The sequence below is a fragment of the Sander lucioperca genome, chromosome 3 (genome assembly GCF_008315115.2).
Source record: "Sander lucioperca isolate FBNREF2018 chromosome 3, SLUC_FBN_1.2, whole genome shotgun sequence".
In the NCBI taxonomy this organism is placed as follows: domain Eukaryota; kingdom Metazoa; phylum Chordata; class Actinopteri; order Perciformes; family Percidae; genus Sander; species Sander lucioperca.
Window position 1 is genome coordinate 43,029,238 of NC_050175.1, and position 16,715 is coordinate 43,045,952.

Sequence of the window (16,715 nt, forward strand, 5' to 3'; positions counted from 1 at the left end):
TCCTCAGATCTCTGCAGGGTAAATCCAGACAGCTAGCTAGACTATCTGTCCAATCTGAGTTTCCTCTCGCACGACTAAAACAACTTTTGAACGTACACGTTCCACCAAAACAAGTTCCTTCACGAGGCTATTTTGCAGCAGCACCGTGGCTCTGTCCGGTGCTTAGCGCCTCCCAAGATGATTGTGATTGGTTTAAAGAAATGCCAATAAACCAGAGCACGTTTTTCCTCCCATTCCAGAATGCTGTGTGGACTAGAGGATGGATACCGTACCCGATGGGCCGGGCCAGGTTCGGACAGATATTTAGAAATGATGTTCGGGTTCAGGTCGGACTCGGTCACACTCGATAAGGCATTGAACATTTTAAATGTAAACCAGCTTATTTATGTAGGTAGCCAATGGGCTGTTTTCACTTGATGCAAAGGTTCGTTTTTGTGATATGATTGGGCCTCTTGTGCCCGCCTGCGCTTGTTGCCCCGTGTGCGCTGATGCGCTCATCTGTTGACATTTCCGAATGCCTTCCTACAGTTGCTAAATAAAAGTGAGCTTTCCACACAACCAAACATACATGTGTCATCAGTATGAGAAAAAAATTCGATTTTAACTGTGTTGGGCTCGGACATAAATATCTTAATGCCTGTCGGGCTCGGGTCGGGTTTGGTTACTGCTCTGTCGGACGCGGGCCGGGCTCGGACAGAAAAATGCGGCCCAATCCCCACTCTAGTGTGGACTAGCCAGACCTTCCTCCGCAGCGCTGTGGAGGAAGGTCTGGCAAAGCGAGACTAGTCTGACCCCTAATACAAACGGCCTACATTTAATGTCCGATGAGATCACCAACAATGGAAATTAAATATACACACTCAGCCTTCCAACTATAAACCATAATTTAACCAAACATAACTGAAAAACAAAATGAAATCAACATGTATGCATTAATTCATGTCGGTTAGAACACTGTATATGTGATTCAGATCATAAATAGTCTAATCCATGTAAAGTGTGAGGATTTTACCTACCGTTATTTCTCTCCTCCTATTACATGGTATTCAATTAAAGTTCCATCCTCAATTATAACCAAATCTCAATTTTGGAACATGGAACTTTTTTTAAACAACGCTTGTTGCAAATCATGACAAAGGACGGTAAAATTAATTTCATTGCCTACCTTGTACACTTCATAGTATTCACTTCCGTCTTCAACCACACCTCTGTATCTTCCGGTTTCAATATGTAATGGCAATATACCACATCTTACCTGTGAAGAGTCTAAAAGTAGAATATGTTACATTTATTATAATATTTTGTAAAACAATAAGTCCCCCCTAATTATGGCTTTTACTATATTTATTCTACCCATTTCTGTATGCATTTTGCCCCTTTGTCACTTCAGTCACTCAACGGCCACCTACTGCATAGGCTACTGCATGACATTGTTTAAGGGATGCCAATGGCGCCAAATGTTATGCTTTTCAAATCATGTTCACCCAAGAACCATTTGTGAATTGCATCTTCTGGAAGCTGTTCTGCAGACCCAGAACTTCTAACAAAAACCCTTGGCAGACTGCTCCATTCTTATGCCGTGCTTGATAAAAAGTTAAATAAAACCATTTCTCTTCCCAGACGAACCAGCAGGGTCTAGTATTTGCCTGTCACTAATTTCGCCGTCCTTGCTTAAGCAAACAAATATCTTTTTATTAAATTGTATTTAGGGATTTGTCATTTGTTCTTCGGTGGGTGTCACACTCCCAGACATTCCTAAAATATCTGTATCTTCCCTTACAATTTAGACTGAGGAGGACATATTTGGAGTAAATCTTTGAGCTGTATGGTACAATAGAGCATGTGCGGATTAGGCCTATTTAATATGTGGGCACAAAGGCACTCTGTTCTTTTAAGTCTTTATGGGATTTCATAATGTGTATATGCGTGTGTGTGTCACACATGAGAGGCCGTTTCCTGTCGATACTACTCCACACATCCCCGGTTCCTTTTCCATTGTAATTCCTTTAATTAAAGTGATTTTATTCACAGGCACACAGCTGGCACCGGCTACTTTCCATTAGCCATCTGAGTGGACGCTTCGTTCAGTGGGAGGACCCGCACTGGGGCTGCTTCCTATGGAGCACACAATACTATTTTCATATCCCAGCTGAGTTTGTTGTGTGTTTTGAATTTATTAATCATTGATTTTAATGTGCTGCCTCTTGACAGTGGCAGCTACCCACGCATTAATTAATTCCCGCTTCCCAGCCTTACAAAATGGCATTTAAAAAACAATGAGAGGTCGGCTGGTGTTTCCTCTGACCTATAAATGGAAGGCGTCAAAAAGCAAAATGTCAAAATTTGCTTTTATTTGTTCTTCCCTTGGCAGATTTTATTGCCTCCCTTTTTTTATTTTTATTTGATAGAGCGAGATAGAAATGAGGTTATTTTGGGTCTATTGAAACGATGTGTAAATACAGTTGTGTCACCTTTTAATATTCCGCTCCGTCTTTTTGGGAGGTTGTGAAATGCAATAATGTCTCTTTTGTCGGGCATGTTTCCCTCAGTGCACCTGCTTTGCATACGGCATCTGCCAGCAGCACTCTCAAAGGAACTGTGGCTCTTAAGTTGAGGATAAAGGTGCTTTGCCATCAACAATAGGTAGTCTGTGTTTATCCTTTGAGGTCTTAAACAACTATGTGTACAAAGATTTGCCTTCGGTGAATTGGTGGAAATGGAAAGAGGGGAGATTAGATCTTAAATTAAGCATATGGTGCCGGCATTTGAATAGAGTTGGGATTTGAATGCATTTATGGAAGTGTATATTCTTTTTTTTATTTATTGAGCAGACCTGAATTGTTCATCCATTTAAATGAGTAACTGGTCTGTGTGTTTGAAGAGATAAAAGCTCGCTCCTAATCCTTATTGACACTCTGGGATGCGTAAAGACAGCTATTGCTAAGTCCCTGCAGTGCCCTGCCCCATGGAAAGGCCCTCATCCCTATTCACACTGGGTTGTTTAAAGCTAAAGATTTCCTGACAGATTGCTCTCAACAGATTGATTAGCACATGTTGTGAGACAGACAACTACCCAAACGGAGGGTTTGTGTACGTTTTTTTGCGCGTGTTTGTGGGTGCACGGCGGCGCTGCTGTCGTGCACGTGTGGATGCAACCCCAGAGAAAGGGGAGAATCGTGGAGTGCTTATCGCACGCTTCAAAAAGCATTCCTGCTATAATTAAAAAAGCAAACAACCACAGTCGTAACCTGATGGCATTTAGTGGGAAGCCCCGTGGAGCTTTGGCACCAAACTGCAAACAGTGCTGACAGCTGCAAAAGATAATACACTTGCTCCTTCTCGGCTCACCTCTCTATCATACTCGAAACGACTGCTATGTAGAAAGAGAAGAGGTAAATAGATACTGTATGCATACACACACACGCACACACACGCACACACACACACACACACACACACACACACACACACACACACACTCGCACACACAAAAAAATGCTTATGCTTATCAAACCTAGAGTTCAAGTGTGCCTGATCTGTTTGGATTGCAACACAAAGGCCGTCGTCTACACCCGGATTTGTAAGCTCCTGAACCATTTTTGAGAAACGGCTCTAAAATAATCAGCCATATTGGTTTGATACGGAATCTCTGTGACTCTACTTTGCCCTGTGCGAGTGCTAAGTTGCCGTTCCCTCCGTACGGATGCTCATCCTCGCTACAAAGTAAAAAAAAAAAAAAAAAATCATTCCCATGCAAATGTACTGTTTGACATGTTCAATTAGACCCTTGTGAAGAAAACGATCGGCGCTTTGAAGAGAGACAGTTCCCACTGTTGGTGCACCTATGAAGCCCTAAAGCTGCTTGACCCCCCACTCCCCCCCAGCTGTCCTCCCCATTCCAGCCTCCCCTTCCTGCGCCTGCCTGGCCTCTAAAGAGAGAGGAGAGAGAGAGAGATCCATCGATCAGTGGCGATCGTTGAGCGCCCCTCCCCGCCTCCTGCCTCCTGCCTCGCATTGTTTTTATCTCATCTCTCAACCCTGTTGCCATGGCACTGAAGATGGCACTTCAACCCTTGTGCTTAATGATCTCTTGGATGATAGCCTACTTGTCAGGCATTCATGCCCTGTTCTGTTGAAATGCAAGACAGAGAGGAACGAGCTGCTGCTTATACTGGAGGGGAGGGGGGGTGCCTATTTGAACATTTTATTCTAAGCTTAACTGGTAGTGAACACGGCGTTATGGGTTATTTACCAAATGAGCTGTCTTAAACAGCCGCATGGTTTTCTCTTCCTGGCCGGCTGAACCGTGTTCCCCGAGACGGACATTCAGGAAGACAGAGAAGCCAATTTGCATTCATTTAGTGTCTCCTTTTGTTTTGCAGGCATTACTTTAAAAGCCATCCCTCTTTTCTGGCAGTTCAGTGCTGGGTGAGGGATTACCGCTCATATAAATAGCTGCCATTGATTTGACTAAGAGAACGCTTTGTGTCATTATGAAGGCAGAAAATCCTAATTTGGAAATTGGAACACAAAAAAAAAAAAAAAAAAAAAGAGCAGCGCGTTTCAATTCGCAGCCATAATCCAGCACGTTGCATGAAATCAGGGGTGTTGTGTTACAAATGCTCGATTTTTCGTCATCGCTGTGATGGAGACAAAGGTAGCGCCCTGAGCCATCGCGGTGGCACTTCTCAGTAAGGGAATGTGTCATTTCATTATGTTTTCATCTGGTAACCTGCCTCTGTGCTTTGCAGTGTGGAAGGCCTGTGCGAGGGAGAGCTCAGGGGTTGCGATCCTGGAAGACTGCGGTTAAAGACACTGGCAATCGTTACGAATATGGGACGAAGAAAGTCCTATAATTAACAGCAAATGTGTTCAAATGGGAATGCGGTCGTGCCTAATCGCGTATAAGTTTAGGGAGACGATGTGTGCAACGATGATTTAAATATGGATTCAGGCATCTCACTCAGTCAAACACATTAGCGACTGCTTATTGATTTGAGATTCCTGGAAAAGAAGAGATATGCCGGCTCGCCATCGCTGGAGACGGAGCTGTTCGATCACATCTGACCTATTATTCATGTGTGGCGGGCTGCAGTTGTTGCTTTTGTCTTGGCGTGATTTCCCACCTCTGCATTTTTTTTTTTTTTTTTTTTTTTTTTTTTAGGCATTCACACTCATCAGTGTGCTGAAATGATCACTTTCTTGATGATCAAAACATGTCCATTACATGCTCTCAGTGGCGGTTCTAGGAGGGTGGGGGGCAAGGGTAGCCAGTAATATTAAGCCTCAACCCCACCCTCTTTGGCCCCCTTAACTGTGGCTAATATTTTCACCCCACCTTTATCCGCAAAGAAGGGATACTGTTCATGTGCAGTGATAGATAACATGTAGGTTAACACTGATTATTCTTGTGTTTATTGATATTTCAATCAGGAGAGACTTCATTTTAAGAGTGAAATGAGTGTAATGAACAAGGTGCATAATAGGTTGATATGTTAGTCTTTGGCAATTAGACTCCATTACAATGTTAAGGTATAGAGACCCGTGGATATATAGGAATATCCCTCCCAATGGAGTCTAGACACTGTTGGAGGTGATGATGCGTTAAAGGAAGAGCCTGAAGATCTGGATGGATGTGATGTGAAGCGGGGCTTTTGATGGAGGAACCCTGGGATGCTGGGGATGAGGAGAACTGGAGCTAAAAGGTGTGGAGGAGGGTTGTATCGATTTTAGCCTGAAATGACAACTGACAGCAGCAAAGAGTAGAACAGATTTTAAAGTTTGAATGCAACAACAATGATGACAATGCAACTGATTAGGTTGGGAGAGAGAAATGTGAAGCGTAGAAGTCTTCCCGAAAGAATTTACGGTTACACTTTACTTGAAAGTATCTACACAAGAGTGACATGACACTGTCATGACCGTGTCATAAACATAAACAAGTCATAAACGTTTATGACATAACGCTTCTTTTAGTAAGTGTCATTCGGTTTTTTGTCATGATAAGTTAAACGTTCAGTACACTGGCTGTTCCCAACCTGGTGCTCGCAAATGTGACGTCATGGGATCGCCGTAACTATTTATACTTGCGCGTGGTGGTCGCGACACTAGTTGCAGTCTTCTCCTGAACAGAGGTGGCGCTAATGAGGAAAGGTTACCGACTTTGCTATTTCTACGGACTAGAAGAAAAAGGTAAACAACGGCAGAACTGGCAGCAGCATTGACGTCAACGCTTGGATTTGATTCGATGACCTACTTCGTCGGATCAAGCCTTTCATTCGCCATAAATGAACTCATCTTAACCCAGTAAGTTTACAAGAGAGACTTGCAGTCGCTCCGAGAGTCCTGGCATCCGGTTGTCGGCGAACTCGTTCAGGCCTCCTGTTTCCGCTTTGTCGCGTGCCGCTGAAAAAAAATAGAGTGGTCCGCGCATTCAAAATCCTGGCGCGCCAGCGAGATCTACGTCATTTTGATGTCACATTGGCGCGCGCAAGCTTGGATGCAGCGACTGTAAAACAGCCTGTATGGTTAGGGTTAGGGTTCATGTGTCATGACTGTTATGACTGTTATGACTCTTATGTAGATACCTTCAAGTAAAGTGTTACAGAATTTACGCTGAGCTTCATATGTGTATTGTAACTCTTTTGTATAACCAAACCTATGGAGGGTTGGTGGTATGTGTGTACACTTGTGTATCAGTCCTTCCAGAAAAATGCGGAGTTGTTTTGTGATTGTTGCGGGCAGAAATCCATGATTATGCGACACGTTTTCTTAAGAAATGCGACGGAATATGCGGGATATTTATGCAATTTTATGCGATGAAATTGCGGGAACTTGCAAAATTTGCGGGAACTTGCAAAAACTGCGGTTTCATCATGGGGTTTGCAGCTTTTCGATGATGTTCATGTCGCGTAATTATGTCCCTTCATAATGTTCCCATGGCAACAGGGGCAAATTGCTGCTTTTGTGTGAAGTAAACACAACATTTTCCAACTTTCTGCTAAGATATGTGACTTTTTTGCAATGAAAATGCGGGGATTATGAAATCATGCAAGCCCCGCATATTTTGCGCAGAAATCGGCAATTTATGCGGCGAAAGTGCGGCGTATTTGAAAAAATGCGGCCCCTGCATAAATATGCGGACTTTGGCTGATTATGCATTGAATTATGCGATCGCATAATCGTGTTTTTCTGGAGGGACTGGTGTATAATATATTTGGTACCCCTAAAATCGCTTGTGGCCCCAGCCTGGCCCCTCCATTTGAAATGGTCTAGAACCACCACTGCATGCTCTTAAGATGAAATAATAAGTTGAGGAGAAGGCTTTAATTGAGAACTTTTCGTATATATATCCTCAGCTACAGGGTTGAAACACTGATGCGCTGATGGAAGGGACTGAAAACTTCTAGGTGTAAGTTTGGTGTGTCGTCACTTTGAGAGTATGAAGAGAAGTCAAATATAGCCCGCGTCTGACTTTAAACATGTTAGCTTGTGTTTTGTCTCCTGAACACAGCCAGGCAGAATCATAAAGCGACTTAATCCTCTCCTCCCGCACAGAACAGAACACAACGAAAAACACACTCCTCTTTTTTTTATCTGCTTTTATCTCCTTTTGTGCAGAAGAGCTTTAAAGAATCAGCGTCTTTATCTCTCCCCCACTCCCCATAATGCAATAGGGTGAATGCTTCCTGTGTGTCATAAATAAGGTATTGAAAGGTCCAATTGAATTAAACTAAAAGATCTGGGAAGAAAATGGGAAGTACTCTCACTTTTTTCCCTCTCGTTTTTGACGGCGGGAATTGCTGTAAATTGACACTGAAATGGTCCGTCTCGCCTCAGCCGCCCTCCCTCCGCTGGCTCCATACGCCCCCTCAGCGCAGTCGGATAACGTGCATATTAACGGGCTCTGGGCAAAGTGTGTTGAAATGGGACAGAAATGCAGTGCAAATGAGATATCCATTGTCTAGCAGATAGCATTTCCCCTCATCAGAGCGGCTTGCTTGATTTCCTCCCCTACTGACGCCTGATGGGTTTATGACGTAGCCACTTCAAATTAACTGACCTTGGCCTTGCAGTCTGCACACACACACGCACACACACAAAGTGCGTGTCACTATCTTTGTGGGGACCCGTCATTGACATAATGCATTCCCTAGCCCCTTACCCTAACCTTAACCATCACAACTAAATGCCATCACAACACCCTAACCATAACCTAATTCTAACCCTAATCCTACAACCAAGTCTTAACCCTCAAACAGCCCTTTAAACTTGTGGGGTCCAGAATTTTGGCTCCACAAAGCTGTCTGGACCCCACAAGTATACTGGACTCCTGGTTTTTGGACCCCACGAATATAGTTAAACAAGCACACACACACACACACACACACACACACACACACACTGTTAACTGTACCCGAGAAAATATCTAAAATCTGTACAATCTAGCTGCTAGTTTCATTGTACAGTTGCATGACAAAAAACTAAAAAAAGAATGGTTCACAAAATTTCCACAAGTGGCATTTGTTTAGAGTGACAGGTGCTCAAAACTGTTGTGATTAATATTTTTCATTTAGGAAAAGATGAAATCCTATGTGTGATGTAAAGGACACAGTTAGTGAAGAGCCCACAGAGAATTTGAACCCAATTCTGCAATTCGCCTAAACTCTTTGGAGCATTTTAGCATCTTTTCAGTGAATTATTTTGGTTCAACGGCCTGCAGCGTACTGTTTTTGGTTCTCTCGCACCGCTCTGAGTGACGGTTTTAGACAATTAAAATGTTTCTTTTTTTTTTTAATTCTCTGGCTCTACAGTATGTGTGAACACAAACTGAATTGGCTACAGCGAAACACTGATTTGACACACTGTACTTCAAGGTGACATTGGATGGGAGTGCATCGTTGGAGCCAAATAACTGCAGTATTGTCTATACATTACGGTCTTGCCTTTGGGATTCCTTCTAATTATCCAATTTTAAACAGTAGGCCAACAGATACCATATTTTCAGTCTGTTTTATTGTAGCATATGTGCAATATTATATTCTTGCACAATTTGTTTGTATCAATAATAGCTACATCAATCTTTTTTTTTATTAACAAATGTACATTCATGAACTGCGGAAATGTATGTTGTATGTAATATATGTAATGAAATGCATACAAAAATAGATTAGTAGTGATACAGTATAATACCAATATGTGTATAAATATATCCAAGACACGTGATCATGTGATGCAGCTGCTGAATTAGGGTACAGAGCACTTTTGTTGGTCCTAATTAGGTTAGTTTATTTTGAACAACTTTTTTTTTTACAAAAATACAATTACAAAATAACATAAATAAGAACATGTACATCTCAGCACAATCTTCCAAAATTATTGTGATTCAAATAAAGAAATTCCCATGTTCAAAAAGGAGTAGGAAGAACTTCAAAAAAACCTTTTCTGGTCCTACCCCCTTTTTCTATTTTTATACTTTAGTTAAATACAAAACAATTTGATGCTTCAATTATTTATACATGTTTACATACACATACATGTACCGTATATCTATCTACCTACACGCACATAAACACATGCATACACATAGACACACATGCATACATACATACACACACACACACACACACACTTACACATTTTTTTCTTTTCCATCTATCTTCTTCGTTTCCTTCTATCTACATCAAACCGAATAATAACCCATCCAAACTATTCAATTCAATTCAATTCAATTTTATTTATAGTATCAAATCATAACAAGAGTTATCTCGAGACACTTTACAGACAGAGTAGGTCTAGACCACACTCTATAAAGCCCCAACAATTCCAATAGTTCCCCCAAGAGCAAGCATTAGCAGTGGCTATTGCGACAGTGGCGAGGAAAAACTCCCTTTTAGGAAGAAACCTCGGCAGACCCAGACTCTTGGTGGGCGGTGTCTGACGGTTGGGGTTATGACGGTACAGGATGTAGCGTGGCACAGCAGAGCATGGGTGGACGCGGTGGACGCAGCAGGACGTAGTCGGGCATTGCAGGGAATCGCAGAGCGTAGCAGGGTGTAGCAGGTCCATAGCCACAGCTGCACCCAAGACCCAGGTCTTGGTGTCGCCCTAATCCGAGGCGATGTTCTGGGTGAAGAAGAAACATAAGGACTCCGGGGAGTAAACTCCCCAGAGCTAGGTGAGTAACAAGCACTTCTGAGACATGATGTGCATAAAAGGAAACAAAAGAAAAGAGCGTGTCATAAGAAGGAACTTCCTCGGCAGTCTAGAATTATAACAGCATAACTAGGAGAGGCACTATATTATTGATTATACGATAGGTAAATCTGATGACTGTAAAGAGAAGCAGAGAAAAGCAGGGGTGCTGTGTCTGCAGCTATATACCCTGCCCCGCCGGTCTAGGCGTTCACTGCAACTCCTCACTCCCTAACTATAAGCTTTATCAAAGAGGAGAGTTTTCAGTTTAGTCTTAAATGTAGCGACGGTGTCTGCCCCCCGAACCCAGATTGGGAGCTGGTTCCACAGGAGAGGAGCCTGATAGCTGAAGGCTCTGCCTCCCATTCTACTTTTAGAGACTCTAGGAACCACAAGTAACTCTGCATTCTGGGAGCGTAGTGCTCTAGTGGGACAATAAGGTACTAAGAGGTCCTCAAGATATGAAGGAGCTTGACCATTTAGAGCTTTATAGGTCAGAAGAAGGATTTTAAATTCAATCCTGGATTTTACAGGAAGCCAATGGAGAGAAGCTAATACAGGAGAAATATGATCTCTTTTCTTAGTTCTTGTCAGAACACGCGCTGCAGCATTCTGGATCAGCTGGAGAGTCCTAACGGACTTATTTGAGCATCCTGATAATAAGGAATTACAGTAGTCCAGCCTGGAAGTAACGAATGCATGGACTAGTTTTTCTGCATCGTTTTGAGACAGGATGTTCCTAATTTTAGCAATGTTACGAAGGTGAAAAAAGGCTGTTCTAGAGGTGTGTTTTAGATGGGCGTTAAAGGATAGATCCTGATCAAAAATAACTCCTAGATTTCTGACAGTAGTACTTGAGGCCAGGGCAATGCCATCCAGAGTAATTATATCTTCGGCTAATGAGGTTCGTAGGGGTTTGGAGCCCAGGACAATAACTTCGGTTTTGTTTGAGTTTAACATCAGGAAATTGTAGGCCATCCATGATTTTATATCTTTAATGCAAGCTTGAAGTTTAGCTAGCTGGCTGGTTTCGTCTGGCTTGATTGACAGATATAATTGGGTGTCATCCGCATAACAGTGAAAGTTAATTGAGTGTTTCCTAATAATATTGCCTAGAGGAAGCATATATAAGGAGAATAGAATTGGTCCAAGCACTGAGCCTTGAGGAACGCCATGGTTAATTTTAGCGTAATTGGAGGGTTTATTGTTAACATTAACAAATTGCGATCGATCAGAGAAGTAGGACTTAAACCAGTTTAGTGCGATTCCTTTAATGCCAACTAAATGTTCCAATCTCTGTAAGAGGATGGTATGGTCAATAGTATCGAATGCAGCACTAAGATCTAATAAGACAAGTACGGAGACAAGTCCTTTGTCTGATGCAGTTAGAAGATCGTTAGTGATTTTCACCAGTGCCGTCTCTGTGCTATGATGCTTTCTAAATCCTGACTGAAAGTCCTCAAATAAGCTATTGCTATGTAGAAAATCACATAACTGGTTAGCGACTACTTTCTCAAGGATCTTGGAGAGAAAGGGAAGGTTAGATATAGGTCTATAGTTGGCTAAGACCTCAGGATCGAGGGTGGGTTTTTTCAGTAGAGGTTTTATCACAGCTACTTTAAATGACTGCGGTACATAACCTGTCAATAAAGACATATTTATCATATCTAACAATGAAGTGTTAACCACGGGTAACGCTTCTTTAAGTAGCTTCGTTGGGATGGGGTCCAAGAGACAGGTAGATGGCTTAGCTGAAGAGACCTTTAGCATTAATTGTTGAGGGTTTATAGGATAAAAGCAATCTAAGTATATGTCAGGTCTAGTCGTTCTTTCTAGCAGTCTGTCAGTTAAAGGTGACCCATTAGAGGTTGGGGGAAAGAGGTGATGAATAGTATCTCTAATTGTTATAATTTTATCGTTAAAGAAACTCATGAAGTCATCACTACTCAGAGCTATAGGAGTAGATGGCTCAGTAGAGCTGTGGCTATCTGTCAGCCTGGCTACAGTGCTGAAAAGAAACCTTGGGTTGTTCTTATTTTCTTCTATTAGTGATGAATAGTAGTCTGATCTGGCCTTTCTTAGGGTCTTCCTATAGGTTTTCAGACTGTCTTGCCAGTCTAAACGAGATTCTTCTAGTTTGGTGGAACGCCATTTACTTTCAAGTTTGCGCGAGATTTGCTTTAATTTACGAGTTTGGGAGTTATACCAAGGTGCTAGTTTCCTTTGCTTCATCGTCTTCTTTTTAAGGGGAGCAACAGAGTCTAAAGTCGTCCGTAGGCAGGCCGTAGCATCGTCTACGAAATGATCAATTTGAGAGGGACTAAAGTTTACATAAAGATCCTCTGTTATATTACGGCACGTTAATGAGTTTAGTGCTGTTGGAATATCTTCCTTAAATTTAGCTATAGCACTGTCAGATAGGCTTCTAGCGTAGAAGCTTTTATCTAATTTCGTATAATCGGGTAGTAAGAATTCGAAAGTTATTAAGAAGTGGTCTGATAATAAAGGATTTTGCGGGAATACTATTACGTCTTCAATTTTGATGCCATATGCCAGCACAAGGTCGAGGGTGTGGTTAAAACAGTGCGTGGCCTCGTGCACACTCTGACTGAAACCAATTGAATCTAGTAGTGAGTTGAAAGCAGTACTAAGGCTATTGCTGTCAACGTCCACATGGATATTAAAATCACCTACAATAAGTACTTTGTCTGATTTTAGGACTACACATGATAAAAACTCTGAGAATTCCGATAAAAATTCACAATATGGACCTGGTGCTCGGTAGACAACAACAAATATAATTGGCTGTACTGTTTTCCATGTTGGATGCTGAAGGTTAAGAACGAGATTTTCAAAAGAGTTATAATTTAGTTTAGGTTTAGGATTAATTAACAGGTTAGAGTCAAATATGGCTGCAACTCCCCCTCCTCGGCCTGAGCCTCTAGGAATTTGAGTATTAATATGAGTGGGAGGAGTGGCTTCATTTAGACTGACATAATCTTCATGGCCCAGCCAGGTTTCAGTTAGACAGAATAGATCAATTTGATTATCGGATATCAATTCGTTTACTAGTATTGCTTTAGAAGACAGAGATCTGATATTTAGTAGACCGCATCTAATTTTCCTATCCTGTTCTATCATTGCAGTGGTAGTTGTAATTCCAATTAGGTTGTTAAGTATTGCCCCTTTTTTGGTTACCTGTGGCTGACGTGAACTGGATGCTAAATTGACTATGTTTGCAGTCAACTCCTTATTACTTAGGGGATTCAACACTTTGTATGGTCTATTGTTGATTATAACTGGAATAGTACTAGTATTACATTTTACCCTGCAGAAAACATTTTCAGATTCATTCACTTGTAAAGTGCCATTAGGATCAATACCTGGGGGGCATGAATCTGTGATATTTTCAACAGAATGTCAATACTTAACTTTCAGTGTGGTCGTTATGTTGTCAGATAGCAGCCTGGCTCCAAACTAGACTTGGTATATAAGCCCAGGAACCATACAGTCAGTATACAATACTATCACCTCGAGTCCTTTTCCTATCCATTCAATATATTCATTTTAAATAGTCTCTTAAAATTGCTCATTGAGGTACATGATTTCATCTCTTCACTGCAGCTGTTCCAAAATTCAGGCACTGGTTCCATGTCTGCTGAAGGTGTAAATAGGCAACTGCTAACATGTTAGCCATAAGAACTTTAGAATGATGTGTCCCTGTTGTGTTTTCAGTATGTTCTACTAGGGCTGTGTATTGGCAAGAATCTGGCGATACGATACGTATCACGATACATGGGTCACGATTCAATATATTGCAATATATTTCGATACTTTGCGTAAGGCGATATATTGGGATTATTTAAAAGTATAATTTAAGAAAAACTAATATTTAAAAAAAGACATGATGTGCATAAAAGTCAAAGAAGTTTACTTTAGGCAAACAATTCAGTACACAGAAAATCAAACTGCCAGGTTGGGATTGTGGTTCACAGGTTCTTAGTGAGCAAATGTTTATATGCTAAAGTAGGCCAAAGTTCAGCCATAGCTACATTGTTAGCTTCTAGCAAAAAGTCAGGCACTGCTAGGCACTGTTAGGCAAGGACACTAGTGGTGCGTCTCAGCATAGCCATCTAGCGGTAGGGGGTTTAAACGCAACATAAACGTGGACCACTGTCTTACATGAATATTTTTGCACGTAAACAAAAAAATAAATAAATCGATATTGTGTTTTTGAAAATCGATACAATATTGCAAAATATAATATCGCGATACTCAAGTGTATCGATTTTTTTCCTTACACCCCTATGTTCTACTGCCTAGTGAGTAAAAAAACTTTAAGCTTTAAGTAAAGAAGTTATTTAACGCATGTAACGCTAGAGGCTGTTGAGAAGTGAAAAAATAATTTATTTTTTTTGGGGGGGTTGCAGGGGATGTTTCCCCCTCAATATTTAGAAGAGGTAGATTTGTCCCCTCAAAAAATATGATAACCCACTTCCCTAGAAGAAGTGAAAATAACTGTTCCGGGGGCTCAAAACATGCACGGAAAACAAGAACTGTTTCTACTTGTGCTTCATTGGGGGTGGGGGTGGGGAGGTTAAAGAACACAACACAAGTGTGAACAATAAAGACATAAAGTATTCAGATCCTTTACTTCAGTGAACATACTATTATCACACTGTAAACATACTCTGTTACAGGTAAAAGTCCTGCATTGAAAATGTTGCTTACGTAAAAGTATGTAAGTATCATCAGGAAAATGTACTTAAAAGTATTAAAAGTAAAAGTACTCAATGCAGAAAAGTCCTCACATTTTAGAAAGTGTAAAGGATCCAAACAGTTGTGAGTTTAATGGTCTAATCATTTCAGCTGGACTTGTAGGTCGTTATATTGTTGGCTAGTTTAATTTATAATAAAACATCATATTTTATAAACTACATGTGCTTTGTGTGCAAACGTAGCAAAGTAACTAGTAACTAAAGCGGTCAGATGAATGTAGGGGAGTAAAAAGTACAATATTTCTCTCTGAAATGTAGCGGAGTAGAAGTAGAAAGTGATGAAAAGGGAAAGACTCAAGTAAAGTACAAGTACCTCAACATGTGTACTTAAGTACAGTACTGGAGTAAATGTACTTAGTTACATTCCACCACTGGATTTAAACATTGGAGCTTCTGGCTTTAACAAGGTCTCATTCTCTAATAAATTTGTTGTTGAGATGTACATGATTTCCTGAAAAAACACACATCCCGAAACACGTGTGATTTTTGGAATATGCAGAAAATTTTGAACATTCCAGGAGAATAATAATTCCCTTTTACACAAATAAAGACACAAATTGATGCATAAACTTTCACCAGAATGCAGGAAATGTGGAAACAAGACCTTACGCCCTTTGGTCCATCATTTTCATGCTAATTTCATATGTGTGCTGGAGTCTGGCCTATGTTAAAACTGCTGCGTTACATGTGTATCAGTTTAACTCGTACTCTAAATGTGAAGAGCAGAGGAGAAGACATGGAGAGAGCAGAGCGCTGGTGAATTTCCCACTGATATCTGTGAAATGTAGGTTAGATGTTTCGTGGAACTTGCATCAGTGTTTAGCGATTGTCATTTCTGCTTTAGCACGGCATTATGGGGATTCTCTTCCTCGGAGTGGCAACTGTCGCAATAGTTTGGTGCATCTGAAAAAAAGGGAGATGCCTTGAATACACATGCTATTAATAATTAACTCTGTGCTTTATTCCCCTTTGAAAGTTATTATGCAAAATGAATATTTCATACGGGTACAGGCTGTACATGACAACTGTGCTAAGACGAAGGATAGTAATGGCACAAAGTTTGACAAGTCTGTCTGGGCTTGCTCGAAAATCATTGGCCTTCATCTTATATTTAGCATTCAAGAGACGCCATGAGATGAATCTCTATTTTTGTTCACTTTCCTATTCATGAGTTCTTCTTTCCCCACCCATATGTGCAAAATACAACAAGTGCTCCATTTTGAATGAAGATGCACGGTGGCAGGCCCATCCCGTTTTTGGAGACGCTGACTGTCATTAGCCCCTCCGGATCTGCAAGCTGCTCTTGTGATCCACATCAGTCCTTAACACTTGGACCCTGAAGCCACTTGGCGATCTCCAGAGACATCAGGTCGATGGAAAGCCCCCCCCCCCCCCCCAACCCACCTTTCCTCTGTGGCACTTCAGACACACTCTGCCAGCCCACCATATCCTGGGCCTTCAGTGTCTATTGGGCTTTAGCAATGCATATAAGCCTCCCATTAGCATTTGTATAATCGCAACTCTTCTCTTTTTGCAGCATTTTCTAATCTTTGTATTTGAATCTAAGGCAACACTTTGAGATGATAAACGGTAATTCTGTAATGTCTCACTGCATTTGTTTCTTTACAGATCTGCTTCAAACTGTTTTAAACTTAAATACAAATGGGTTTTGCATTAAAGAAATCTTTCCAATAAATCATACCAGTCATGTCACTTGTATTGCAATTAGGGTTGTCAATCGAT